The sequence below is a fragment of the Passer domesticus genome, chromosome 2, assembly GCF_036417665.1.
Source record: "Passer domesticus isolate bPasDom1 chromosome 2, bPasDom1.hap1, whole genome shotgun sequence".
Classification (NCBI taxonomy): Eukaryota; Metazoa; Chordata; class Aves; order Passeriformes; family Passeridae; genus Passer; species Passer domesticus.
The window spans coordinates 61724332-61739552 of NC_087475.1; the positions used below are offsets into that span (position 1 = coordinate 61724332).

Below are 15221 nucleotides of genomic sequence, written 5' to 3' on the forward strand. Positions count from 1 at the left end.
GTACAAGTGGAGAACTAAGGAAGTAAGAAAACCTCTGAATGAGCCATAGGCTGCTAAGTTAAAACTCTCTACTTTGATTTGGGCTCCACTGTCCTAAGCACATCATGCATTCAGTGGTGAGACTATCAGCAGTCAAGTGAATCTTCAGAATATGCAGTGAAACACCTCCAAAGAAACAAAATGCTGTCATAAAGAACATCCATATTGACTTGTGGAGATTTTTTACTACTTTAAGACCTTAAAATACTATATTGCATTTGGCTATCAAACATTGACTTTTTTTCTGAAAGCCCATCCTGTGGCACTGCAAGCTGCCTGCTGACTGTGTGGCTCTTGACAAACTTCTGGGATAGAAATCCCAACTCACTTCAACCTACACACAGATCTGCAGGGGTGGAAAAGTCAAAGATGCATTAATGGTGGAAGGTTTGCAGGAGAGACCATCACAAAATCTGGAGGCAAAGGCTTCCAGCATTAAAGAGGAATGTTCCTGGAAGGATTATAGAAAGATCAGAGGTTCAAAATGCTTCATGTCCCAGAACAAGAGAACAACCAGATCTCTCTGTATATTTACACTTCATTGGGAACAGATAGGGCACTTGATTGATCTCACTCATGTGTGACAGACACAAGAGTCTTACAGAAGCTGGTCTGCAGAACTTTGGCCAGGATTTCAGAAATATTGCTGAATAGCTCACACAACCCTCCAAAAAAAATACCCCAAAAAACCAAACCAAAAAAAAAAAAAAAAAAAAAAAAAAACCAAAAAAAACCCCAAAAAAACACCAAAAAGCCGCCAAAAAACACACAAAAAGAGAGGGAGAAAGGGATACTGGGCAATGGCATAAGAGCGAATTAGTGGCCCTAAAACATTAAAGAATGACATTATGAAACAATTACGTCTCCTTTAAGCAAAACACATTATATCAGTCAATTTTACAAAGAGTCAGCCTTCTCCTGGATTTAATACTTGACCTTTGCATTCAAGATCCTTGGTCCCTCTGAAATGTTTTCTTTTATTCTCTTTAGTGCTGGTTCTTGTTTCAATCAGATCAGGTCAGGTTTTCTCTGAGACTGTAAGAATAGGGACATCTGAGTGCAACCTGTCAATATTGTCACAACTACCCTCAACTGCTCTTGTAATTCTAGTGCCTCTGGGAAGTCCCATATTATGAGAATTGTCTTTCAATGCCCTTCATCTAGTCTGTGTAACATTTCTATGTACTTTTGTTGGGGGCTTGTTGTTAAAGGTAGGAAAGAGGTCCTAAGGAAACCACTAAGCACAATAGTAAGAAACCACTATTAGCAAGAGGGAGAAGAAAGTTGGTTTGCCACACATCAGGAAGAAAGCTGTTTGCAGGATCAGAGAGCCACAAAAGTGAACGCTGAAGACAAAGGAATGGCAAGTCAGTTCGTAATAGGAAAAATAGATTAGAAAGAACTGAGATAAGTTAAAATATTTCAAATTGTCTAGGCCTTACAAATTTCACCCTAGAATACATATATCACTGACTGAGAAAATCTTAAAGCTGCTGGCAATTAACTTTGGTAGGTGAGGTCAGAAACATTTAACTTAGCAAACACTCGGTGGGAAATAACCAAATAGGTTTGTCTTGCTATTCAAGACCTGAGGTTAGCCAGTAGATCACAAGCTTCAGTAGTCACTGTCACATATGTATGAATATCATATTAGAAACATAAAGGAGAGTGTTATCTACAATTCACAAGAGGGAATTTTCCTTTATTACTTTGTTTTGGAAAGAGTTCATAACCATAACCTTAGGTGAAGTGTTGGATACCACATTTTAAGGAGGATGTAACCAACTGACAGTGATTACTCTTAAAAATATGACAAAAAATTGAAGGAATAGTTTGCTGATTAATGTAAAGAAGACAAAACTTGGGGAAACATGACAAAATATGCTGAAAATTTCAAATATGGTTGCAAGAATAAATGGAATAACCTATTCCTCATCATTGCAGGTAGGAGGGAAGTAACACCCAAGTTTAGCAAAGAAAAAAAGTATTTTTCTAGTGGTAAGGAAAATTAGGCATTGGAATGAATTGCTCAGAGAATCTCCATCAGTGGAGGCCCTCAGAAATGGGTCAGCCCCAGCTCTAGCAGGAAGTGTCAGTACAAGTGATACAGCTGCAGGCCACTCAAGCTACTTCCTAATTTCCTAGGATAGTTCTAGGAAAAAAACTGTGGCTACTTAGATGAAGAACATTTTTTTTGTTTGTTCTAGGATATTTTGAGCAATAGTATGTATTACCTTTTCCTTGGTTAATTTTTAATAGAGTTCTGAAGGCCCAGAGTTAAAGAGTAGCTTAACCCAAGATAGTCTTTCATCTTTCATTTTTGCAGTTTGAGCAAAATTGGTTAAGATTCCTCAGATTCTCATAACACTTCTTAAACTCAATATTCAGTGGCCTTTTGGGGGAGTTTTTTCTGAATGTGGAATCAATGATATTAAGTAGGAACACATTCTTTCCTGAACGGTTGCCGACAGCCATTTTTAGGTCATTTCTTCCATATAGTCAATTAAGTTGACATGGCTTCTTTTAAGTTTTGCTTTTTGATTCAGGTTAGTTTTTTAACTTGTGGTATCTAGTAGTCATTTCCTCTATATTTTTGCTTTTCTGAAGGGATTATTGAGCCTAGAAACCTGAGTCATTCTGGAGCAGTATTCCTTGGGATTCTCAATCCCAGAAGTGCTGTATGTGCTACACCTCAGCCTAGAAAGAAGGCTGGAACTTTACCACAATCAAGACTTTGCCTTATTATTACTTATGATATTGATTTGACTTTGTTCAGCTTTGAGTTCTGAAGATAAACAAAGCTTGGTCCTAAATTAAGCTGGAGTTGAAGAGTTTTTACAAGGCTGACAAAAAGGAACTGAATACTTATCACAGTCAGTTTCTAATGCTGATAACATTGTGAATATATTAATTGCAGGATCAAACTCACCATCACTCAGAAATTGTGTGGCCAGTAGGATTAGGGTAGTGACCATCCCCTTCACTCAGCACTGTTGAGGCCACACCTTAAATGCTGTGCTCAGTTCTGGACCTGTCAAGAGCTTGTGCATGTCCAGAGAAGTGCAAGAAAGACGGTGAAGGTTCTAGAGCACAAGTTTTATGAGTTGCTGAGGGAGCTGGGGTTGTTTAGCCTGGAGGAGGCTCAGGGAGATCTTATTGCTTTCTACAACTGCCTGAAAGGAGGTTGTTCTGAGGTGGGGTCAACCTCTTCTCCCAAATAAGTGACAGGAGAAGAGGAAATGGACTCAAGTTGTATCCAGGGAGGTTTAGCTTAGATATTAGAGGAAATTTCTTCATTAGAATAGTTGTCAAATATTGGAATATTTTATTCAGGGAGAATAGTGGAGTTACCATCCCTGGAGGTACTTAGAAGATGTGTAGATATGGCACTTAGGGATTTAGCGGAGGACTCAGCAGTGCAGCTGTAAGGTTGGACTTGATGATCTTAAAGGCCTTTTTCAACTTAAATGATTCTAAGATTCTAATATTTGCTGTCATGTAAACTAATTTCAAAAAATCCATTAATGTTTACTATTTGAACAGGTAGCCTTTTTTCATACTTTAGCTGAAAAGCAAGAGAAATGTTCATTTTGGTTGGTGCTTGGCCATATGAGCAATCCTTGTTTTTTAAGTACTATCTCTTCAAATTTCACTGCTGTTTCTGGAGACTTGAACAGTGGTGACAGCATATTTCTCCTCTCAGCTGGAGAAGATGTTTTAACTGCCTTTCAGAAGGGAAATCAATTCATGTCTTTCTGTATATGGCAACAGACTCTCACTGGAGCTGTAGCTTATGACTTTTATCTTATTGTGACACCTGCTTTGGTCAAGGGGATTACTCCTCCTGGAAGGTGTCAATACTGATGGTGTTTGGTTGAACAGCTGTCCTCCCTCTTCTATAATTATTATTCATGACATGTGATTGATTCTTCTGAGGGCCTTAGGGATAAAAAACTTAGCAGTTCTTTGCTGTCTTTCTTTTAGAGGGACCTAATGGACAATTATTGTTTCTGAAATGCACTACGGCCACCATTTCACCTCATCTATTGTTCAGCTATCTGTGTGCAGGCAGAATGTAGGCAATGAAAAGGTGCAAGATGTGCCATTATCCATATGCTGGGAGCCATCAGTGGCTCACTTAGTGCTTCTCCAACAGCGTCATTCATTACCCAGTATCACACTGAGAGAGTTTAACTGATGGAAGAGAGAGAAGGCACTAGCAGTGACTCCACTGGCACACAGCTCAGGCATAATATGGATTGGGGTCATTTTGGCTGAGGGTGCAGCTCCATAATTAATTATTGAACTTTAAAATTCTGGGCTTATTTTATATAATTTGTATTATCTGAAAGTCATATTGACTATATTTAGCTTCTTAATGCTGGTACTTGTATCAAGAATTTAGCAACACATGGAAGGTGAAGACAGGAAAAAGTATTTTAAATGGGATCTATAAGATCTGCAATTGCTTATTCTGAAAAATAGATGAACCATTTAAATCAGATACAATGTAAAGTAATTTTACCTTCTAATATTTGAAAGCTTACCATAAAGAAAGTTATGTTCAACTGTTCTCTAGCTTCACTATAAATAAGACACCAAAATGCTTCCTATGGAGCAATTAGAGTATAACATGGATTTTATTTACAATACCCAAGTGTGTAGGTCTGGAAAAGACTACATGGGGTGGCACTGAAAAATTCCACACTGGAAAATTAGATAAACATCTCTCTCTGATTATCTAGACAACTCTTGCTGGTAGTGAAGGCAAATGAGCCAAATTATCTTTGGTGTCCCTAAGGTCTTCTTGACCATGGGCACTAAAGATATCCATTCTTTTTATGTTTTGTCTCAGGAATTAAGATCAGCAAAGGTTATCATCAAAGTGTCACTTTGAAGCAGAAGACGATGGCACAAAAGTGAGGCAAGTAAAGAGCCTTACTCCTAATCTGAGCCTATCAAAACATTGCTTAGTTTGCAGGACTCTGTCAACTGGCTTCCCATTCTTCTGGGAAGTAGCTATCATTAAACAAGAGGGAAGTATTTAAGGATGTTTCCAGACTGTTTCTCCAGCAGAGGAGGTACTTGCAACCATTCCTAGAAATACCTTGAAAAGAACTCAAAACATAAAATCCAGCAGAAGGTCAACCTGCTGTCTGGGTTGGTTGCTGGTTTGTTTTCCCTGCATACATATGAATTTCAGTCTTTTGCAGTTCCTCTGGCCACAGCTCTTACTCAGATGAGCACACTGCCATTCTAGATTTTCTCATAATACCTTGTTCTGTGGCTTGCTGTGGGCAACAAAAAATCAGGGCGAGATGGTAACAGACATTCTGAGCCACCATTCAAAAATTAAAATAAAAAATGCACATCATTGAATTGTTGAGGTTGGAAAAGGCCTCCAAGACCACACAGTCCAACTGTTAACCCAGCATGGCCTCATTCCCCACCATGTCTCTTAAGTGCCACATGCCCATGTTTTTTGGACACTTCCAGGAAGGGTAACTCCTCCACCTCCTGTGGAGTCTGTTCCAGTGCTGTTCCAGTGCTGTTCCAATCCTTTATGTGAATAAATTGTTCTTAATATCCAATCTAAAGCTTCTCTGGTACAACTTGAGGCTGTTTCCTCTCACCCCGCTGCTTGTTATATGGGAGAAGAGACAAACTCCCACCTCACTACACCCTCCTTAGAGGCAGCTGTAGAGAGTGATAAGGTCTCCCCTGAGCCTGCTTTTTTTTTCAGACTAAACACCCCCAGCTCCTTCAGTCACTCCTTACAAGACTTGTGCTCAAATCCTTGCATCAGCTCACTGTGTTTATAATTAGCTTGCACATAAGACTCATGATTTGGACACAAGAATTTTTACAAAATCACAATCTTTACAAAATCACAGTCTTGTTTGGATTTCTGTTCTAATAAAATACAACTCCCCCTCCATGGCAGCTTTGTGAGATTCACTTCCCCCACCTTCCCATTTTATCTTCCCATATTTCCTTCAAGCATCTAGCTTACAGATTTTCTCCAGCTACCAAACTATTTTGTTTCCATCTTTTCAATAATTCAAATATATGCATCAAATGCACACATGGCATATTTCCAGGCAGTAAAACTCCCTTTCCTTCCTGTCTCTTTGTTGCCAGGTAATTTACATATAAGATGCACAAAGATAACCGTGCTCCTTCACAGTCCAGGTTTGTGCACCACCTCCCTCCACTTTCTCATTGCAACCCTCCATTGGAGCCTCTGGTGGGGCAGCTGAGCCCTGAGCAAAGCCTGGTGGCAGAGAGAGTTTGGCCTGTCTGGCAGCACGGCTTTAAGGCATGGCTGCATTTTTATCCAGTGCCGCAGCAGGTCCATGAGCAGCACCGGTATGGAGATCAAAGGTAGAGTCGCCATGATTACAAGCTACAGTAGAAAAGTGTCCTCCCTCGACTATTCTTCTCCCTTCTCCCTTTCCCTCCTATGCTTTTTTGACAGATTTGTGTTTTTTGAAGTTGTGATTTCTTCACTTGAGAAGCAGCAAGACAATGGAGCAGTGCTCCCCCACCAAACTCCCCCAGGAGCCAGCCCACGCTGACCATGTGCCCAGGAGGTTGTAACAGGAGGACAGGGCAGAGCAGCCCAGCCCCAGGACACAGAGCCTCCTCATCCCATGTGGTAGCCATGAACTGTTTTCACAAGTTTTGTTTTCTCTGCTCCCTGTAAAACCAAGATACTTGTTTCACCACAGAAGTGCCAAGGGAAAAGGCTTGAGGACACCCCAAGAGGTATTTAGTGACCCCAACAGAAAACTTTAGAAACTCGAGCAATACATTAATAAAACTCCAAGAAAGCAAGCACAAGTAATGAAGATCTCAAGAAAAGGAGGCCTCTCTGGAGAATGAGTTGAGGGATTGTATGCAGGAAATAAACAAGAGATTAAGAAAACAAGAGTAGGAGATAATTACAAATGACAAAAAAAAAAAAAAAAAATTTTGAAATTTGCAGCGAAAGACATGGGATAAATGGAAATAGCTGACCCAGGTTAAACTAATCATTTAGCTAGATCACTGTCCTGTTTCCATTCAACATCAATACCAGACATTGCAGAGGAGTGGTACAAGAGATACCTGCACAGCTGGAGAAGAAGCTTCACCCAGACCCCAGGCTGAGGATCAGTGAGTTCAGCTTTCTGCCACTGCTGTGTAACCACTGTAACTTCTTTATGAAGGTAAAATATGAAAAATATATCTATGATGGCATTCTTATTAATGTAAATAGCTATTTCTGGCAATACCTTTTGATAATACCTTGGGGCAATACTTTCCAAGGGGAAATTAGACCTTCTATGTCCTTTTCAGTAGAACTCTCTTGCCTTTTAATTTAATTGGTTTCCCTTTGCTTCTGCATTCTAATGAAGGTACAGCACATCCTTACCCAACTACTTTATGCCTCTTAATATACATACATCTAACATGTACATATATCAAATTAATATCATATTTATCCTCTTTTTAAATGGCACAATACTAATTTGTATGCACATCAGAAATTTCCACGAACTAGACTTCTGAACAAGGAAACTTTTAAAATGTGTTTTAGACAAATGACTTGCCTAAAAATTCTCCACATGGCAGCTGTTGATTGCATTTGTATCACGTTATTAAGACACAGGCCCAACCTCACTTTGCTTTGGCAATTTTAGCAGTAACTCTTGGAAGACTTAGGTGAAGCATGATTCAAACAACACTCATAGACAGGTTCTTGAAAGGAAAATTTTATAAAGCTGCTGTTGCTACTAGTAAAGTACGCAAATGCCAACTGCAACTAGTTTTCTCCCTCTATAACAAACGTCTTCCAGTGTTTCGCACTTCTTTCTCCCCACCCCCTGTCTAAGAAAAACACAAATTTTGCCTGAAGGGGTATCATCATTAAAGAAAGAAGCAGCGCAGTCAAAGCCTTAGGATGACACAGATCATTCAACAGTTGTTCAATTACAATGAAAAGCTACTTATTTTTGAACACAGAGCTTTCACTCAACACAGGCCCAAGGCACCATTATCAGATTTGTATCTGCAGTATCTCAAGCAGTCTGATGTAGGGCTTTCACTCATTACAGAAGCTGTGCCCTTGTGTGAGGTTTACATCTAGGTTCAAAGAGTTTCTAAAGTGTCTTGGAGCTGTGTTGGCTTTAAAAGGTATTATCATAACAATTTCCAAGAATGAATTAAAAGCTGTTTTGGATACCTCTCATCTCCTAAATCCATCTGATTTTGTTTAAGGTTTACAAGCTACTTTCCCTGCAGAATTCCTACAAACTAATAAAACAGTATGTGACTACAGAATCAACAAGGAAAACAGTAACACCCAAAGGACGCCAAGGTAAACCAAGCAAATGAAATACAGTATATTCGAAAATGAACATTTTTTGAAAATTATTATTTAGGACATACAATTCCTACAGACCCCAAGTGTGACCAATAACAGGGTATGGACCAACCAGATGTAAAAGTTGATTCCCACATGTTTTTCTTAGCAGATTTCTATTAAAATGCTGCTCAGTACTAGCTTTGAAAGCAGTAAGAAATAAATTTTTTCTCTATTACATAGCTGCATAGAAAAACATATTGAAATGCAGGGGAGTGTTTTCTACCCTCTAAATCAGAGTGATTGCTGGCCACACTATCATTTCAGCTGACAAGGACATAGCATTAGCTACAGGCTTCTCACCACTTCTTGCCATGCTGACACTACAGGAGTCAAGCCATTATTATTATGCTCTTTTTACAGTCTCTTAAATATAAACTTTATTTTTTCATTTTTGTAAACTTTCCATGAACCTGAGCTCCTCCTGACCCAAAAGCCTCAGTAATTCTGCTGATGGTCTGCTAAGTGTGCTTCTGAAAATATCCACAGCTCTAACTGTGGTCAGCTGCTCACATAGGAGCAACCTGGGTAGAAGTAATCGATTGCAGGGCCTTTTAGGGTAATGCAGCTCCAAAACATACTGAAAGGCATAGCAGTGAGAAGAAAATGACATACAGGCCCAATTCCTTTCTGCAGTTCAACTCTATAAACTGCAATCATTCACTTTGAAGGAAAGACGAATGGGTTACTCTACATCTGTACAACAGTAACAATAGAGTTATGTCCTAAGCATCTGGTGAGAAACAAAATGAATTTTTCACAACACTTTCTCCAGCATAAAATTAGATTTGGCTTGCAGGCATTCAAGATAAAAGAGATAAGAAGTCAGCACAGGGGTCTACATGCTGAAATACTGTCCTGGTTCCAGCCAGGGCAAGGTTAATTTTTGCAGTAGCCAGCATGGTGTATGGCTAGGACCCAGAGGTTATCCTGTACCACCTCAGGTCATCTTCCAAGGACAGGGGGAAGAGCCTGCTTCTGGACTGGGGTAGCATGGCAGAGAGAGTGTCAGAGGTTTCCATGGGGTCAGCAAGAAGGTTTTTTTCTCTTACACACTCCATCATTAGTATTGTTGCTGTTACTGTTCATTTTCTTTACCTCATTGCTGTTTCCAGTAAATTGTTCTTATCTCAATTTGTGATCTTTATCTTTTGTGACTCCCATTCTCCTCACCAGTCCACCATGGAGGAAAGGAAGGGGGAGAGGAAGGGAGGAACAAGGCAGGGAGAGAGGAGGGGAGTGAGTGACATATAGTTGGAGTGGTTTCAATGGGAACATTAAATTGGAGAACACCATTCCTAAACCATGACAAATAGTCAGAACACAATACATTTTACAGACCTGTACACAGGAAGGTAACTTCTCAGTGGCCCCATCACAGTATTTCCAAAGGAATATTACAAATTCTCATGGCCAATCCTGCAAAAAGTGGGAAGTAGAGTTAAAACTAGAAAGTTTCCAAAGGAAAAGCAAATAAAATCAGCTGTCTCCTTGGATACACAATGCTAAAAGTCAGAGTAGAATTGGTTTAGAGGATATTAAACATTTTACACTACAGGAGCAGCTAGATCATAACAATTACACAAATATAGCAAAGTCCAAGTTAAATAAAATGCAAAGTGGTAAGTTGTTTTTAAAGATATGTTTCAGGGTAAAAATTCAATGAATATATGGAACTGGATTAGAAGAAAAGAGAGAATACTGCACCAATTTATATTCCCTTTGAGCTGTCTGTAATACAGACCATAAAGTGCATTTTCAAACATATAGCATATCACAGAACCAGACACTTATTTCTAGCCATGGCACTTCTAGGCTTTTGGGAAAGGAGAGCAGAAATAGTCTAGTGGAACTGTGCTGTGTGACAAAGTATCTACTGGTGGGTTCTGCCCAACATCAACAAAAAATTGTTTTTGTTTTAAATGAAGGAAAGAATTTCAGCAGTAAACAAATGCTTCACATCTTGCATGAATACTTTAACAGAATCAAAGCAAACCTGTCTTTTCACACCTCCTGCAAGTGCTATTCCAAGTCAAAATACCAGTCATAGCCTGAGATCCATCAGTTGCTAAGTTTTCAATCATGACAACCATGACACCATGATAATAAGGGATGGTCACATACAAGACACTAAAGATTCCTGTGATACTCCCCCCTGGAATACACACTCATTATTGTAAGGATAATTATCTGGGTATCCTTGAGACCAATTTTTGCACCTTTTGTATAAATATGACCTCTTGCATAAGACATGAAATTTAAAATCATCTCCTTCACGGATATCATTGAGTCATTCCATTACCTCTGGGACAGATATGAATTATGCATTCTTCAATTCCCTTTAAAATTTAGATGCACAAGGGGACACGGAAAAATTTAAATGGTACTAAAAATATAAAGCATTCAAGAAAGAAACAATAACTTGTATGCTACTAACTGCTGCAGTGCTCCGAAGGCTCCCTGCCTGGTCAAGAAAAGCACATAAAGCACTGAAATGTAACAGCAGGCCTCCATGCTAATGGCTGCTAGTGACAAGGGCTCACTGAATGTCACTGCTTCACATACTGTGTACTGTTCATTTCTCTTATCTGTGTGACCTCTCTTTTGAAATGACTGATGAAACTCGCCTGAATTAGCATCTTTGCTTCTGGGCATTTGCCACCTAGAAGGCATTTAGTAAAATCTCTACTAAATACAAAAATAAAGCATGGTGGGGAAAAGATCATAATCTTAACAAAAAATAATCACTATGTCTGTTAAAGAATACTCAGTGTGTAATGCAAAAGGGCTGTTTCTCTGAAGCCTCCTCGTTAGGTTATTTTTCTGCCTTGACACCCTTTATGAGTACTGGCTTGTCACAATACATGCATTCACATTGCATACTTGGCTAACATTTTCATAATTGGTGTGAATAAAAAGAAATAGCTGTTACTGCAAGAAGAAAAAAAGAAATGCCTCTGTTCTGATGCCCTGCTGCTATGATGACCTATTTCACACTAGCATCTGCTCTCTTCTCATGAACCACTCCAGATGTAAGCTGGCAAAACAGCACTGCAAGTATGTTACCCAGATGTCCACCGAGTGCTGCAGATGTTTTCTTACATGCTTCACATTTAATGTGTGCCTGATTGATTTTTTCATTATTATCTTAGCTACTTGGCCCACAGATTTTCCTACAAAATTTGCAGAATCCAGGATCTAATTTGCAGCCATAAGAAACAGCTCCCTTTGTGTAAACAGGTTCATTAATGTCTGGAATAACCAGTCAACAGAGCCTTGGTCTGAATTGCCAAAAGAAATGCAAACTTCAGTAATCTATTTTGTCTTGATAATATTTGCCTGAGGATTTAACACAATGCTCATTTCAATTCAAAATTACAGATGTTTGCAATATTCAGATGCATCAGTCTGACCAAAAATATTATGCCCATTCTCTGCCTCAAGCCCTTGACCTGAATGAGGTTAGTGACAGGGATATGAATGACTTGAGTGGAAAATGAAACACAAAAGTAGTTTTATCGTGAAGTACAATATTTCTTCTGTCACTAAACCATTTTTCCCCCTCAAAATTACAGAGTAGACTGCAAATCTTCAAGGCTAGCAGTCACGACGACAGTCTAAGTGCCATTTAAAAGAATAATAATTTATGAGGCGCCTTGGTAGAATAGCAAAGGTCACAGAGTAAACTCCCCAGGGAGGAGAGGATGACAAAGGTTACAAAGATGACTAAAGACTCGCCTACAGAAAGGAATTTTCTTAGAAGGAAGATGTTTTCTTGCAACAGCTTCATCCCACCTAACACAGTTCCTCATCCAAATGAGCAGCTCACCTTTAAGTTAGCTAAAAGGCATTGCTTGCAAATACACTTCTGAAATTGGTAGATTAGAAGCTTGGCCTTCTACCCACTGAAGTCCCACTGAAGTGCTGGCAGAGGGAGGACACTGTGGGTCTGTCCCACAGGGCACAAGGGGGATGCCGTGGTGTGATCCCACATGGGACATCAAGTTTGAAAAAAATCTATGGAGTCTTGAAAGGCAGTCCCCAAATAAATCCTACTTATGTGGCAACCAGTACCATCTGCGGACCACCAACAGGCCACCAGAGACTGGTGCAATTTGTCTTAGAAGCAGTGTGGGGAGTTGGTAGGTGAGGAGCCTAAGACACACAGCTGAGACACTGCTCCTGGACAGCTGTAATATGCACACCAGCCAACACTCTACAAAGCAGTTTAGGCAGCTTTTCCTTGCCACAGCTATAGCGTTCCCCTTCTTCAGATGCTGCAAGTACAGAAAACAAGGCAAGCATGAAGAAAATCAGGAACAATTCTTTTTGGCACAGCTCCACTTTCTGCCAAAAACATCTCCAGGTTCATAAAAAACACATGAACTGGTGGGAGAAGCTGATGCTGCAAACCTGGGAGTAACCAGCGGTGTCTACAAAACATCAGAGTGATAAAAAATAGCTTAACCTGAAGCCAGCATGCAACAAAAGACAGCTCATCTCTTCAGAAATATGTGGCCATAAACATTTCAAAAAACTGACAGTTTCCAACTGTTCACGATCAGTTGTGGGAAGTTTCTGCAGCTAGATCAATGGCTGGCACTTGTGGAGGGATCTGGCACAGCTCTGAAGGGTACAGATGTAACAGGTGCTGGTAAAGAAGAGATTATTGACTGCTTTGAGTATAAGGGACTATATTTAATTTCTGCAGGATAACTGCGAGAGCCCATCTTGCTGGTGTCTAACCTCCATGCCAGGCCTCCCAGTTCATAAAGAGGTACCTGAGAAATAAATAATCATTGAGTCAGATTATCTAAGGAGTGTTTGAGAATGCTTACCTATTTTCTATACTAAAATCAGGCAATTTTCTGAAGGGGGCAAATGCCACAGACATTCAGAGTATCTTCAATCCCTTGCTCCAGCAGTCCCTAGTCCATCACAACAGCCCATGAAGCATTTGGCTGGCTGTTCAGATCAGAGAACATTTTTACAGACCCATAACTGCACGCTGATGACAGCAGAGTGTGCCTTTGGGAGAGGGAAGGGCAGAAGGCAAGTGGAAGGTGGGATGCAGTTGAGCAAGACTTCAATTGAAACAGCATCTTTTATCCTGCACATCACCTGCAGGAAGGAGGGAATGTCACAGTCATGTTGCAAACACATCAAACAGCTCAGGCAATTTCTGCTCCTGAGTGACAAATCCACTGGGCATGCTGCCAGGCAGCCCTCCTGAACCTGCCCAAGAAAGGGAACCAGCATTTCCACCCCAAGACTTGCCTCACGCTTAGAGACACTTACTCCAGCGCAGAAGCTCACCCTCATTGCCAAGCCTTGGTGGGCTTTGCGTGAGGGGTTTTATACTCTCCTGTGTTGGTTTTGTATGCCTTGTCTTCCTTTATTAATTTTAAACAGAATGGAGGGATGTAAATTCACCATTGGGGATATGTCAGTGTTTGCTCAACATGCTCTATATACCTTTATTAATTTTGTATTGAATGGTGGATGCGATTTCACTCCAGGGGGAAATCAGGGATAGCAAAAGGTCTTTCCCACAGCAGGACAGCAGTGGGGAAGGGGAGGAAATTTCTCTGTGGGTTTATTTTGAGTGATTTATGTGCTTCCGTGGGTTTCTAAAGCTGAAGAATTTTGAGCTTTCATGAACAAGCAGTTTCAGTGCAATGACCCACTGGTCTAAAGATTTTTAGCTTAATGTAGCATTTGTTATTCAAGTCTTACTGTTTGGAGTACATTTTAAAAGCAGTAGATGATGCCTTCTTATAGTGCAAGAACAGTATGTAAAGAGGGAAATTTAAAAGATTTCAAAATTGAAACCTATTTCCAAATAAGACTTATTCCTTAATGGTACAAATGCATAAACACCATATGAGCTACAAAAAGGTTGTTATTTGACACAGGTTTACAAGGCTTAACTCTTGGCCACAAAGTTTAATTCTTGGCTCACTGCAAAAATTGCCTGTATCTGTGAGAACAGCTTGGCAGCCTGTCATTTCCAACAGTGCAATTCCCAGCCCCCAAACAAGCCAACACTTGGCTTGGAGCATGCAGGGATACTCAATGCCCTGGACTGATGGAAGTGTTGTGAAGTTGCTTACTTGTAGACAGCTCTTTGCTATCAACTTCTAATTCACACAGTATGGTTGCACTCCAGCCTATCCCTTTGTTTAGACTCCTGGTCCCAGGATATATTAATTCACCAGTATCACGACAATGAAGGGAATGTTCCCTTTTCTGTCTGTCCTACTCACTTTTCAAGAAAAAAAGTTTTCAGAGGGGGAAAAAAAACTCTCATGACTCCTTCAGTTTCCAGAGGTTCCTAGGTTGCATCTTCTCCATACTCAGCTTTGCCAAATGCAATAAAATTATGAACAGTGGTGTCGTGAAGGATCTGGTAATTTTATATATGACAGTCAAAAAGCACAGAAGCAACAGGTGCTGCTGTTTATTGTTCAGTTTTCACTACAACAAATTTCACCTTCACTTCATCACGTATTTTCTCACCAACATTTCTGCAATGCAGGTACAGAGGCTGCTCCACTCTTCGACCCTCTGAGCGTGACTGGTGCCTTTTCCTCTGCTGACTATCCGAGCACAAAATCTATGAGTTTGTACCTCATCTCCAGCTCCACCAGCACCCAAAGAGTAAAACCAGCCTCATGCTTGCTGCACAGGGAAATTCAGATGGTGATTCCTCTGCACTGTTGAGGCCTCTGTGACTCCTCAGTCCAGGGACCTGCTGTGGTGAGGTGGCCATGGG

General features: G+C 40.2%; 1 protein-coding gene across 8 annotated transcripts in view; it reads right to left on the reverse strand.

Moving 5' to 3' along the window:
* Positions 1 to 15221, reverse strand: part of ENOX1 (ecto-NOX disulfide-thiol exchanger 1) — a 356911-nt gene that overhangs the window by 234967 nt on the left and 106723 nt on the right. For 6 of the 8 annotated variants that reach the window (XM_064408720.1, XM_064408719.1, XM_064408714.1 and 3 more), the window contains one exon: positions 9788 to 9865. The exons of the other annotated variants lie outside the window; for them this stretch is intronic. The gene's annotated coding sequence lies outside the window, so the exon portion shown is untranslated. The remainder of the gene's footprint in view (positions 1 to 9787; positions 9866 to 15221) is intronic. 8 annotated transcript variants of the gene reach the window in all.